General features: G+C 44.3%; 1 protein-coding gene across 3 annotated transcripts in view; it reads right to left on the reverse strand.

Annotated features, from left to right (window-relative positions):
- LOC111262476 (uncharacterized) overlaps positions 1 to 13,817 on the reverse strand; it is a 69,270-nt gene that overhangs the window by 26,902 nt on the left and 28,551 nt on the right. For 2 of the 3 annotated variants that reach the window (XM_086969143.1, XM_022836772.2), the window contains exon 2: positions 6,568 to 6,654. The exons of the other annotated variant lie outside the window; for it this stretch is intronic. The gene's annotated coding sequence lies outside the window, so the exon portion shown is untranslated. The remainder of the gene's footprint in view (positions 1 to 6,567; positions 6,655 to 13,817) is intronic. 3 annotated transcript variants of the gene reach the window in all.

Consider the following 13,817-nt stretch of genomic DNA (forward strand, 5'->3'; position numbering starts at 1 on the left):
CCCCCCCCCCCCCCACCTTCACCGCCGTTTATTTTGAATGGTTGAGTCGATCACTGTGCCTTTGGACTTGGATGAAAGGGGGTCAGTCAAGAGCCAGCGCTAGGCGTACCCAGCCTTCTTGTCCACCATCTACACACTCGCGCGGCCATCAAAAGTAAAAGAGAAATACAATGCACATATACAACAGACTGACAGCAGAGGATTTAACAACAACCGATAGCTGCTTCTACTGAATGCTTCTCTTCCTTGTAGGGAAACAAAGAGTCTGCAAACCGAGCTGGCGAGGTAGCGGTCCCGTAGGACTAACTGGCCGCACACGCATTTACACTACCACACATAGACACACACACACATACAGACACACCACACAGAGAGACACTCAGACACACATGACCATACACACACGGACATCGTACTGAAAGATAGCCGTTGTCCGGTTTAAACAAACGAAGCAGGACCGCAGACCACACGACACACTGAGATCAACACAGGGGGAAAAGAAACAAGAAGTTCCAGAGAGGGGGCCCCGTTGTAAAAGAGGAAGAAGGCTCGTTGAAATGACGCAGACACACGGAATCAAGATAGCGGCGATGGTCAGGGGCACCCAGCTGACACAGCTCAGGTAGTTCATCGAAGTCAAACTCTTAAAAAGATTCCACTAGAATTTAGCCTTGAGTGAACTTGCAAAGACTGAGAAATGGCGATGACGATAATAATGGTGATGCTGAATGGAAAGGTAAGGTTTACGACACAGTTCCTTAGTAGCGTTTCGCATGGAAGCAACATAGTACATAGATGTAGATCGTTCTGTGGCCGAAACGGATCTATGAGTAAAGGCGATGCGCACGAAATTGGGGACTAACCATTTCGTTACTGGTCGGAAGTAACGACACAACCTGTTACCAATCGTAACTCTAAAAGCACAGTGTGGTAACCGAAGGGATGGGAACATTAGAATTGTGCTCAAGATCGCGGTCACGAGTGCCGCGAAAAGTAAATAGCGCAAACGGCGAACTAGACCTTCCTGATAGAACCCTATGGAACGTTTCTTTTGTGTCTGCCTACCGAGTTTGTGTCGTTAGTGATGGTAGCAAAAAAATGAATTGGATTGAAACAAATAACATAACTTTTTATGAACAACTAACACAAATAGGGATTAGCAGATTGAACCAGGAAATTCGGCATCATATCCAACGGCCGTTTTCGTTAACGATTTAGGCCGAAATCGATAACAACATTATGTTTCGCGTTCAATCTGCTCGCACTCACAATAAACCTATATAGACTTTTCCTTCATCATAGTCACAGTTTTGTGTTTGTCCTGCACAAGCAGGCTGGCGGTACGACGGCGCGTTGCCTGAAAACACCGCAAGGTTGAATATGAAACATAAAGTTCCCAGGTAAGTTATTGACACGAAAAATCTGATGTTCGTTGTTGTTATTGTCTTCTAAACAAAACCTAGACCAAAAGATGTGTGGGTCAATAGAAATTGAATTTGACGTCTGGTTCTAGTAGGGCAGAAAACTTCCGTGAAGTGTTTCTTGGGGGGGGCAACCGAATAGACTGCCCTATACAATACGGCTATAGTTTATCGTGCAGATTTTATGCTAGCTAATATATTTTTATTGCCCTCATATTTGTTAGCTTTGACAGCATATCTAAGAGTTGTTAGTTTTTTGGGACTACTTTTTCCGGTTTTGACGATTTTGCTAGTCGTAGCCAAATTAACAAATCGATCGGCCGATGAGAGCAAATCTTTGAATTGCCAGTTCAGTGATGGTTATTTGTATGTGCCAAAAAAAAAACAAAGTAGATATTTACGCAACATTTGCTCAGTGTTAAGAGTGATCTTGTCTACAAGAAATTATTCTATTTTCCATAATCAGAGTTGAAAACTGTTCACTGCGTTCAAGTTTTGCATTGTATAAAGAACTTTGTGGGCGCAGATGATACGTGCGCGATATACGTCGAAAGGGCGCATAAGGTCCTACACGGGTATTAGTGCAATGTGAACGTTACTTCTAGAAGCGTTTCCTGATATTGACACAAGGGGACTTGAGCGGCTGTAATTGTTTCGTACTTTCAAGAACAAACAATGGCTCGTTTACATTCAGACACGTTACTTAATCATCTCAAAGTAAGCTCGAGAGACATCAAGTTAGGTGAATCATCTTTCGCAAATCTATCTTCGTGAAGAGCTACAGAATATCCTGATACCTCTTAGCACCGTTAAGTTAATACGATGTGCAACAGGCGACCGCAACAAGCTGTTAACCAGCAAGTTCCACTTCTTAAGTTTCATATAGACATGCACACGTGCAAATGGAGCCCATCATCTTATTTCGCTAGATAGTAGTGATTGACAAATGCACGTAAGTGAATAAGTTTACTCAACGCGTTTACAATCGTACGAAGTTCGTCGGCGTTCTTTCTAACTGGCTCAAACGATCTACTAGACGTTTCAGCAACACTGAATGCAAGTCTCCCATCAATAAAAGCTAATTTACCTGCGTGAAGCTTGTAAACGAGTGGTACATTTAGAGGGGGCTAGAACGGGAAGACCCATAGGACGCAGCCGTCGCAGTTCAACGTACGCGTACGGTAATGGCATCACGCTACTTCCGAGATCAGCCGAGCATACCGCCTTATGAATTAAGTGCGATATGGGTATTATCGAGAATAATCATCATCATGATGAAAATTCAGTGCGTAGGTTATTCCTAGTATTGATCTAGGTGTGCTTAAAGCACTTATAGGTGCGCTATATAAACAAATTGGGCCCGGTAATTTTCATTTGGTTGATTAATGGATATCGTTTCGATTCAGTCGGCGTGTGAAACCTTCCACTAAAGAGACTAGTCACAATCATCCTTGGCAGGAGGTTACCAAAAACCAAAAATGTCCACATTGGTCTGTTCGTTTGATACTCACGAACGGTCATGAACTGGTTACTTTTAAAGAACCGTTAGAGCGAAAAACGTGGTCAATCTCTGCCACTAAAAATTGACTAAATGGACCTATTGTGTCGTCATACACGTTTGCCTAACAAGAATTCTTAGAGTACAGTAGATTTGGTTTATACATTAACGTTCTTTAAACAAAACAGTGGAGTTAAAAAAGACAGTTGTGATCAACCGCAACGAAGCATTATTTACTTAACAAATATCGGTCTGCATTAAAATTGCATGATTTTTTTTTTTGCTTAATTATGAATAGGCTGATAGACGGTAACGGTCGCATTAACTGAAACGTCCTACGACTGCAGCTGAGTGGTTATTGTTTTGAAACGGTATCTGATTGCGGTCGTAGTTAAACCGCATGCCACTGATGTCCACCTTCATAAAAACAGTGTCTTTCGTCCAATGGATACGATCCCACAGAGAGATAGAGAGAGAGGGAGAGGGAGAGGGAGAGGGCGCGGCAGTCCCAAACTACTTATCGTTTATGAAATAGACATACATGCAATTGGCCCATTCTAGCCCGATACGGTCTTAAACAATCAACCACTCCAAGTATAGCTATAACAGTCATTAGATTTCATTAAACGAAGAATGATTGACGAATGAATTAATTCCTATTAAGCATTCGTATACTGTCCACAATGGTGGTCTGATGATGGTCGAGTTCATCTGTAACATGTTAGAAGGGCGAGCGGCCTGAGATGAATCAATGTTCACTAGAGCTTTTCGCCTTTTACGTTCTATACATTAATTATTGGCCTTAATATTTATGCTGAGTTAAAATCTATACTGAGCTATGCTGCTCATAAGCACAGCACTCACATACAAAGCGAACATCTCGTCCGCATCCAGCCAGCATTTTTTTCCTATATTTTTTTTCTAGAAAACAAAAAATCTTTTCAAATCCACTGATGTAAGAACCTGGTCTCCATCCATTCAACAGAAGAGCAAGTGCACACTCCGTACTTACACCGGCACAGGTTCTACCACTCCGTCTGAAACAACGTCCCCGAACCAACAAACGTACATGACTACTTGGAGAAATCCTCAGGCAAATACATCCACTTCACTAAATGACGGTCCTCACTTCTGCAGCGAACAGGTTACTAGAGCCGCACTCGCGCAAGTGGGCAAAAAGAGAAAAACAAGATGGGGTTCGTTTCTGCAGTTTTTTTTTTTATGTTTATTTGCTCGTATCGTTACTCAAAAACAAGAGCCATTCCTCTTCTTTCCGTGGCCCTCGTTCCAGGACGAGATCATCCCTTTTTCCTTCACCTTGAGCTTCGTGCTTTCTCAAAAATCTCTCCTGCTATTCGATTTCCACCCGCTAATCGTTCGTGGCCAGCAATTCGACGACATCAGCTTCTCGAGTGGGCATCGACTCGTTAACTAGCCGCCGCCGCCGCCGGCGTCGACGGCACCATCAATTTACTCGCCTATTTTTTTTTTTCGGTTAGTTAGAGCCGTCGGTGTTGTGGATGATTAGATTGCAGCTGTAGCCGCCACGGCCGCTTTCGCAGGCGAATCAAGATGGATATTCATCACATCCGCTTCATATCAGTTCGATTGGATCCGATCATTAACTTCCCTACCGCCTTGACACTTACGGTAAGCCAGCTTTAGAGCAACCTTAAGTGCCGACGCTAAGAGCAGTTGTGAGGTAGCAGCCGATTCTGTTCCCTTCACTGCGGCCACTTTTACCGCTCCCTGTGATATTCGTTGGCGTTTCAAGATAGGGACAGAATGGGGGAGAGGCGGGGGGGGGGGGTAAAACCATCGTGGATAAGCAGGTGGGCTTCAGATCATTGGCCAGTTTGCGATGATTTCCTTGGTGCGGGTGCTTTCTGCGATCATTTTGGAACTTTGACGTCCCACTGTTGGGGCCGAGGATCGTCGAACCGGTGGCCTGCGGCTGCCGCACTCGACTAGAAAATGACCCTACTTAGCAATACAGATAGAGATAGCGCTGCTAATGCTGTCGCCTTCACTGCTGCTGCTGTCATATTCGCAGCTCAGCTATAGTTGCTTCATACAAGGCATCAGTCAGGCATCATCATCATCATCACCATCGAGCCAGTTCTAGTGAAACGAGTAACGCTACTGTTATGAGGGGTTCACTCCAGTCAAAACGGTCCGTCGGTAGGAGACGCCGACGTGAGGTGGTGGCGTCGGCTTCGGCAGAACGGGCAAAGACAGTCGTCACTGACCGCAAATCGGTCTAAGCCAACATCGACTGCGTTCGATACGAAGCCTGACGGACAACAACATGGGCCAAAACGAGCGTTGAAAACCGATTGAATCCGATTGAACGTCTGTCTATGTCGCCTTTGTTACTAACGCAACCCAACACATCTGCAGGAAATAGAAGTTCTTCAGGTGTACCTTTCTTCTTCGTCGTTTGTTGTAGTGAGGATGATGCAGCACCAGGTTCAAAAGACCACAATATTATATTATATAAGGCAAACTACTCATTTGGGTGGGTTTTGTTTAACGGGTACTGCGCAGAGCAGAGTTTTGGACCGAAACAAACGCTATCGAATTCGTTATATCAATCGACTAGCCTTAGTCTGCGATTTGTGGCAAACACCCTCACTTTTTGTCAGCTAACAACCATTTACATATTACAGGCAGCGCGTATATATGTATGTATATAAGCGCATAAAAATAGGAGAAGTAACTACGATGGCAGGACAGCAACCCGAATGAAAAATCAATGGTAATTTTCAGCTTTGATTTAAGCTTATGTTTGAAATACGGCACTGTTGAATTTGGTAATCGCACGGGTAGCCACGCCAAGCGATGCACGAAACTCACGGAGGCGAAAAGTGACACTACGTCTGTACCCAAAAGGACAGCCGTTACATCATCAAAGCAACGACGATGACCACAACAAACCTCAGCCACTATACACTGTCGCTTGGCGTCAATGTGGAGGACCGAGGTGTCGAAAAATGGGACAAACGAAGACGCACCACCGGTGAAGACAACAAAAACACAGAAAAAATAGAAGAAGTAGTCAATCCTTAGCAGAAATCAACGCTAGACGAAAATTCTGTCGAGATCCCGAGGTGTACCCTGGCAACTCTAAAGGATAAGCTTACAACCTGCCCTCTAGATAGTTGATTCATTCTACAAGTTTGTGCTTCCTCAAGAATTGCGAAGTACCTGTCGAAGCGAAAACAGAAATAACAAACAATGACCGTTCACACCCGGTTTTAAAAATGGCGCAAACGAAGCAAAGTATACATACGAGTATAAGAAAAACAATGGAACAGACGAATCCGATGTGCGTACATTATGTTCCTATTGCACTAATACAAAATACTACTTCTCAATTATTGTTCAGACATTTAGTATTGTTCGGTCTGTTAAAAAATGAAAAGCGTGAGCGTGATGCGGATACACAATTAGTTACTACACTTTACTCGTACAGGTTCCTTTAGAGGTCTGACAAAGTACCACTGTTTTGCATTTGGAGTACACGGCGAGAACCTATTTCAGGGAAAGTGGTACTCTGACTACTAGGTCTTGCATGGTTGCAGAGCTGGAATGAAGATCGATGTAAAATGCAACACAACATATTTATACAAGCCAGGTCTTGCTTACCTGGGATGGTAGTGACCCAGTTTGTTTTGCCCACTTTGTGTAGATTCCTTCTACTATTGCAGAAAATATCGAGCGTCGCGACGAAACCTGCAGTCAATCAACAGACGGATAACAAAATATCGATATCTAAATCTGTAAAAGCATTTAGTTTAATTACGACCTCGCGTTGTAAAACCCTAGCGGGAATAGCACGCTGTTTAACAGTTGAGTTTGTCAGACAATAATAATAATAACAAAGTATTTTATTAGATACTGAATGACTTACACGAGGCTATACCTTTATGATATTTACCATCTACTTATCACAAATCTTACAAAATAAAAAGGGTTCTTGATTTACCTTATCTTAATACTATAGAAAAAATCGATATTATGCTTCCAGCTGAATTTTCGACAATATCCACATCGGTTGTCCACTCTTTGTATGCTTGCGCTTGCGTACTTCCTTTTATGACCGTGTGTGTGTGTGTGGGTGCGCGTGCGTGTGTGCCTGTAATATCGAGCTCTTAATACATCGTCGATTACACGCGACGTGCACCACAATATCGTTGCTAACATGTTTTTTTTTTCGTTCGATGCTGCGTGCCAACCTGGGGGCATCTCTAGAGGCAATAGACTGTACAGGACCCTGCGCCTGGGCCGCGTGTGGGAGATTGGAGAATCTTTCCTGTCACGATGGTTCTACAACTAACGGATTGGGCTGGCTAACGAAACAGCCATAGGTCTATTTCAAGCATTTGTCTTTTCTCTACCGTTTTCGCTGGTAATTCCTCTGCTTTTCTACCATCTCGTTTGCTATGCTGTTTCTACCCAATCGGTGCGACATTCATCTAACGATTGAACCTCCAAGATAATTATTAGTATTATAAAATATCAATATATTTGAGCTCTCTTGCACTGATTGGAATAATAACGGTTGTCAAAACACCTATTGCTATAGGGTTCGCCTATAATGATACACGTGTATATACCGGGCGCAAGGAGCACAATGTTAGCGTAACAATTAGGACGGCAAAGTAAACAGGACTCAACCGGACTAAGGACTAAGCTTAATAAAGAAACACCAGAATTGGTCTTTAACTGAGGCTAATTGTTTGTATAGGATTGCAAATTACTGCCCGCTTTGTTTGAATGTTCATATTGAGAAGTGTTACTTTTTTTTTTTTTTTAACGATAACATAAAAAAAATTGCTACCGCTTGAACTTTTTGCGTAGTTTAATGGAAAAGTTAGATAAGATCGAATGAGAGGTAACTAGACGGTAGATGATTGTTGATATGAGATAAAACGTGAAATGATCAGTGAGCGGTGTTTGAGCTCCGAGGCAACGCGAAGCGCTGCCTCGGAGCTCAAACGGGCTCACTCAGGCCTATGCACAAAATAGATGTACGCAAACGATTGTTTATCTATTTTTTATTCGTATGTTTCTGTCATTTGGATTCTACGAACGCCGTAAGACTAGAAATAAATGTTTGCAAATTTCATGCTTGCTTCCTAGGCTAGTGCAAGCACGTTACCGTCATTCCATCACGGGGATGTTTGCCGTGAGTCTGGTCCTTTTGTACTCAATATTTGAATACTATCTTACTTCGATCGAAGGCCTAACTTTTAACTGTCAATTTGTAGCGATGTCCTCGTCATATACGAAAGGTAGAACTTTTGATTGCGACATTGATTTATTTTTCCACTTGCTGAATGAAGCTTGTTTATGATTCCACAAGTTACACGAAACAAACAGAACGAAAGCCAATATTATGGTTCCAAGACCTTTTCCCCGTGCACCCTTATATCATACACATATATATAGCCTGCTAATTAGAGATCTTCTGCTGAGCATAGTATTTATTCTTATACTTTCTGAAGCCGCAACAAAGATTCCTAGTCAGTACTCACTCACTCACTCACTCACTCAGTTAGCACGAAAGTGTCATTTCATTATCGACAATAGTTGTAGTAATAATTAAAAACATCATGTTGTTGTTTATTTATTTTGCAAAGGCCATTTCCAAACTTTTTATTTCCGTGTCCTATGAAATCGGTGAGAGCCCTAAAACTTATTGCTAAACGGTTCGAATCTCTGAACATCACCTTCATTCATGCGACAAATGGCCGTGGGGCTAAACAAGCCTTCGAAAAGAAGTCGCAAGGATATGATTCCGACACCAAACGTAATCTATTAGTTACGCTATCGATAGACCCTATAAAATGACTGATCGTTTAGCTGAATCACCCTGAATAACTGAACGCGGTATTCCATCATTTCGGTAATAGCTTCCTCCAAGTGGTTTCAGCTAATTGCTGGCTAATTAAACGGTAGCTTAAATATTTAATATAACGTTAAGAATGGGTCTGTGCGACGCCTCAACTATATAATTTATTTCAAAGTGCTAATTTAACTACTTAAATACGGTTACACTCCGCCATAATTTCCGACCCCCGTTTATCCGTACAGCAGAATCTACTCTACCGGCCTAAATATAATTTATTCAAATTTCAACCGTGAAAAATAAGGATGGGTTGCATGTTTGTGACCTTGCAAATTTACCCATTTTTTCATACTCGGAAATCATTCTTTCTCTTTTTTCCCTCTTTCAAGTTTTAGGATGCGGCTTATATTTAGGCCAATATTGATAGTCTATCACTGCTACTGGCCTGATTCGTATTCATTGTTACGTCCTTATTATTCGCGTATTGTTCCAATCATACGCTAAAAGGCAGACGGAAAAAATAGACATTGCGTAGAACGCCGATCACTAACTCTAACATAGGCCTCGTTCATATTTCCATGCCAGTTAGTCAGTAACCGATCATAACGATGATAGAAAAAAAGGACGGTTACGAGTGTTCCTGTAGCATTATTGTATCAGAGGTGTCAGTAGTAACGGCCATTGAACAAGTCAGTCGACTGCTGATAATGCGGTCTTTTCAAATCCTTTTTTGTACTCTCTGCCATTTTTTTTTGTCGGTTCTTGTTTTGCTCTCGACCAACGTAGAGGTACGTATCCCCATGGAGGTTCTTCCTGTCGCCGGTTGCCCACCACATCATGACTTCACAGCCGTCCTAGTCATTTTCAACAGACGACCCCAACGAATGAACGAGAAAAATGAGGACTCCCAATGATGTCCGCCGACAGCGCCATCGCTTTCAGTCGAAACAGCACAACGCCTGCCCCCACAGGAACGACACGCACGCTCAACGGCGAATAATACAGCTGTTACTGCTGTAAAGATGAATAAAGGAAGACGAGGAACATCGGCGGAGGAGGGGTAAAAGGGCCCAGCCAGGCAGAGACGCAAGTGAAGAGGACTACAGATGAATACTAGTGACTAGCTATGATTGGATCAATGGCTAAATGAATCCCGCCGGTGGCGATAGTGGACGTAGGCAGTGCGTTTCGTTGCGTCATCTACGCGACGAGTCACCAGGCCACCGAAGGAAACAGCAGGGAAAAGGACTGAGAAATGACGGGATAACGAGTCCAAAGACGAAGACATCGATGCTGGTAGCAACACGGACGGGAAATTGAATGAATGCATGAACGAATGATGAACGCGAAGTTAGGCGGCGAGCTGAAAAAAACCAACTAGAGAGAAAAAGAAAGGCGAATGAAGAGGAAAAGTAACGCTGCGTTTTAGCCATTGAACGCCGTTTCTCGCCGATAGAAATGAACGAAATGGAAGCGCCATCGCAACAACGATTGTTGCTGGTACGGGAAACCGTGACGCTTACATGCTATTGTGGTGGGCTGGTTTTTGCTTCGCGACTCGTAATAGCTATAGCACTATAGTGGCACTGCGCGGGTTGTACCGATACCGTCTCCACAAACAGCGGAATAAGTTCCGGCAGTAGCGATAGCCAACAATAATCGCGTTACCATTCCTGGCTTCTCCCCGTTCTTTTTTTGCGTGCTTCGCGCCTATTCCCCGCTCCCCCGGTGAGCGCATTCAAAAAGGCGAGCCAAAGTTGCATGCACGCAAAACGCGTTCGTGCCGAATGCTCAACTTTGGATTGGCGGCGATGTTCCGTCCACCCGCAACTGCGTGCTATGAAGGGATACTGAACGTGGTTGTTTCCACCATTGGCTATCGTGGTGGTGCGAAGAAGGAAAAGTTGAGGGAAAATGGTGCCGACGACGACAACGACGATGATGATGGAAAGGGAGGGACGACGAAATAAGACAAAACAGCGAAAACGAAGCAAAGCGCTAGTGACGCCAGCTTTTCGTTTGCCGACGGGCCGGTGGCCGATAGTGGTGACGCGACGAAAATAATAAACAAAAACAAAAATAAATAACGATAGATCGCCCAGGCTGAAAAAAAGATCGCATGTGCGCGAGAGAAGGCGAATGAAAAGAAAAGGACGCACTAGTGCAGGTGGCTGTCGCTGTGAGATAAAAGAACTCTAAAAAACTAGAAGCAGACCCGCAAAAAGAACGAGCAGGCGATGAGACACTAACAACGAACCGACAAACGAAGATGAAGACGCCGTTGAAGCTGAAGAACGAGAAGATAACGAATCAAAATAGCACCGTTGGCCGCACCAGCATCGCCAAAAGTAGCAGCTGTCGCAACCATAAAACAGTTATCTCAATCCATTGGCAGTCGCATTGTTTGTCGCCGCGCCCAAACTACAACAACAACGACAACAATAACAGCCGAACAAGAACAGCCGTAGCCAAACGTCCACGTCGGCGAAGTTTTAGAGGGCCAACCCTGGCGGGCAAACCCGACCCAGCCCAGACTGACTGGGGTAGCTGCAAATAGACTAAAATAACGCGATGGATCCTGGGTTAAGCAGGGCAGGGCAGTGCAGTGCGTTGCGGTGTGGTGTTGCGCATTCGTGCGTTGTATCCATCATTGAGTCCTCTGGCACCTCATTTCGTCGTGCGCGGATCCACCGATTCATTGGCAACTGAAGCCAAAGAAAGATTGAAAGACACCGCATGAACAATCCACTGCAGGTCCACAGCGGGAGCAACGTGTTGTAACAATTAGCAGGTTGTAACGAATCACCACTGCTCATCGATCCTTGGACATCAGCAAGAACAACGGGTGGCTCATCATAGTCATCGGCTGCTCCAATACCGCGCTCTTGACGTCACAGCTGCAGTCAGACGCGCGCATAGGCTCATCTCAACTTAGTAGCGTACCGGAGACAAGACTGCAAACGCAGTTCGACGCTTGTCTGGCCCTCAACTGTTATGTGTTGCTGCCATTGACAGTGGCAGCAACTGAATCACTAGCAAGCACTCGCTTGGTCCATGGCGCGCGCTAACGTCAAAGCAGATTCGCCGACGACGCGGCCAGTGTCGCCATAGCCACAAGCTTCAAGTAGTCGTAGAAGTCTGTGAAGTAGAAAGAAAACGAGCACAGCGCCACACCCACGCACAGACAGCAAACGGTAGCAAAGCTTGCAGGCTGCTGGCCCCATCTAGCAGCCTGCCGCAGCACAACAGCAGCAGCGACGGCAGTAACCGTAGCAAGAAATAGAAGAAGAAAGAGAAAAAGAAGATTTCGGTAGCGACTCGGTCATTTAGTGCTCGTTGTCGTCGTTGTCATTTTCATTGTTGCTGGTCAAACTGGCGAGCGGCTTTTGTTGGTTGGCTTTGACTAGCAACAATCGCCGGAGCGACAGTAACAACGGAAGCAATAGGGGCTACGATAGATAATACTACGAGTTGTCATGAAGTGCTTGTGTAATAAACAGTCAAAAGAGCGGCGAGGAGGGTGGCGATGCACAAATTTGTCGTTGTTGTTGTTGTTGGCACTGTTGTTGTTATGAGCGTCGTTCGCAGGGTTATGGTGATGCCGCTCAAGGAGAGCAATACCGCATAGTTCGCTGAAGCTTCACGAAGATATTCGATCATACGCGGTAGCAGATTGCGTGTATAATACGAGGTCAGAGTAGATAACTAATAAGGTAGACAATCAAGGCGAAACAGGGTGTAAATTATACTGTACCTAGATGGTGCCGCTGCATATGTGCTTAAACTATAAACTTCGTCTTTCCTAAGCAGATGCCGACCCAGACCCCTTCCCTGTACATATGAGCGCTTGACAGCTGTTATAGCTATGATATCGATACGCTGGTTACGTTGACGGATGCCACGAACAAAAGACCACATCGTACACAGTACGTCCGTGCACGAGCTGCAAACATACACAGACAATTTCACTGTGCTTATGCAGCGTGCCGATGTTGAAAAGCTTTGATTGAATATCACTTGCGTTCCCGTTCAAGCCCGCGCTTTCCCATCCTACGTACGCTGAATTGATTGATGACTGTCCGTCGTGTAGATTTACTAGAATTAAAAACAAGCATCGGGCTCGCGTTATCAACGTCATTGTGTGTATCTGACCACAAGGCGCTGTTAACTACCAAAGCTATCTCATTTTACGTCACGCCAATTGAATACGGGCAGCTCTTTGCCTACAATCGTCATTTTTATATTAAACTATAAACACAACAACAAGATTGACGGCGAGAAAACGTAACGAGGATGGGCCGCTCAAACTTCCTTCTAGATCGGTTTTTCTTCTTTCCTGATAGATTCATTACCAATTCGAGATTAGTCAAGTGCGGCTTTGCTGTGAACTGTGCGAAATGGATAGATTCCTTTGGAAAATATTCACGTAGAGATTTACAGGAAAAACAATTTGCTCGGGGGACGGGGGGTTACGTTGAGACCGGCGTAACACTCACTGGTGACGTCGAACGATTTCGTCTTAATTAGCCGCTTCCACATCCCGTCGATACAAAAACTCAAAGCGCCTATGTTTGAACGTAACGCGCCAGCACGCGTAAAGGCGCGGTAAGACGGCAACTGGTAAATTTCAAACAGAGCCGCGGCGTTTGCTGGAAATGCTGATGTCATCTATAGCAAATAGGAATATGCTAGCGTTACTAACTAATGGATCGATGGTCACGTTGCGGAAGTGGCTATCCTTCAATCGATTTGCAACGAATTGCTGAATCAGTGCGGTGGTGAACGGCACGTTAGGAGCGTGCCTTTTTCTTACGACAGCACGAGCAGGGTAAGTTCATTAGATTTCTAAAGTTGCCGTTAAAAAAGGCTTCGGACCAAACGGGCGTTTGTTATCGATAAACACAGTATCGGATGGACAGTTGCACCTCTCGTAGCGCACTACTTTGACGTAAGTAGTGTTTCGACACGGTACAAGCATAGGTATAGCATAATCTTAAACTATGCTAGCGTAATTAAAAAAAAAAAAAAAAAAAAAAAAAAAAAA

The sequence above is a fragment of the Varroa jacobsoni genome, unplaced genomic scaffold (genome assembly GCF_002532875.2).
Source record: "Varroa jacobsoni isolate VJ856 unplaced genomic scaffold, vjacob_1.0 scaffold_666, whole genome shotgun sequence".
Lineage (NCBI taxonomy): Eukaryota > Metazoa > Arthropoda > Arachnida > Mesostigmata > Varroidae > Varroa > Varroa jacobsoni.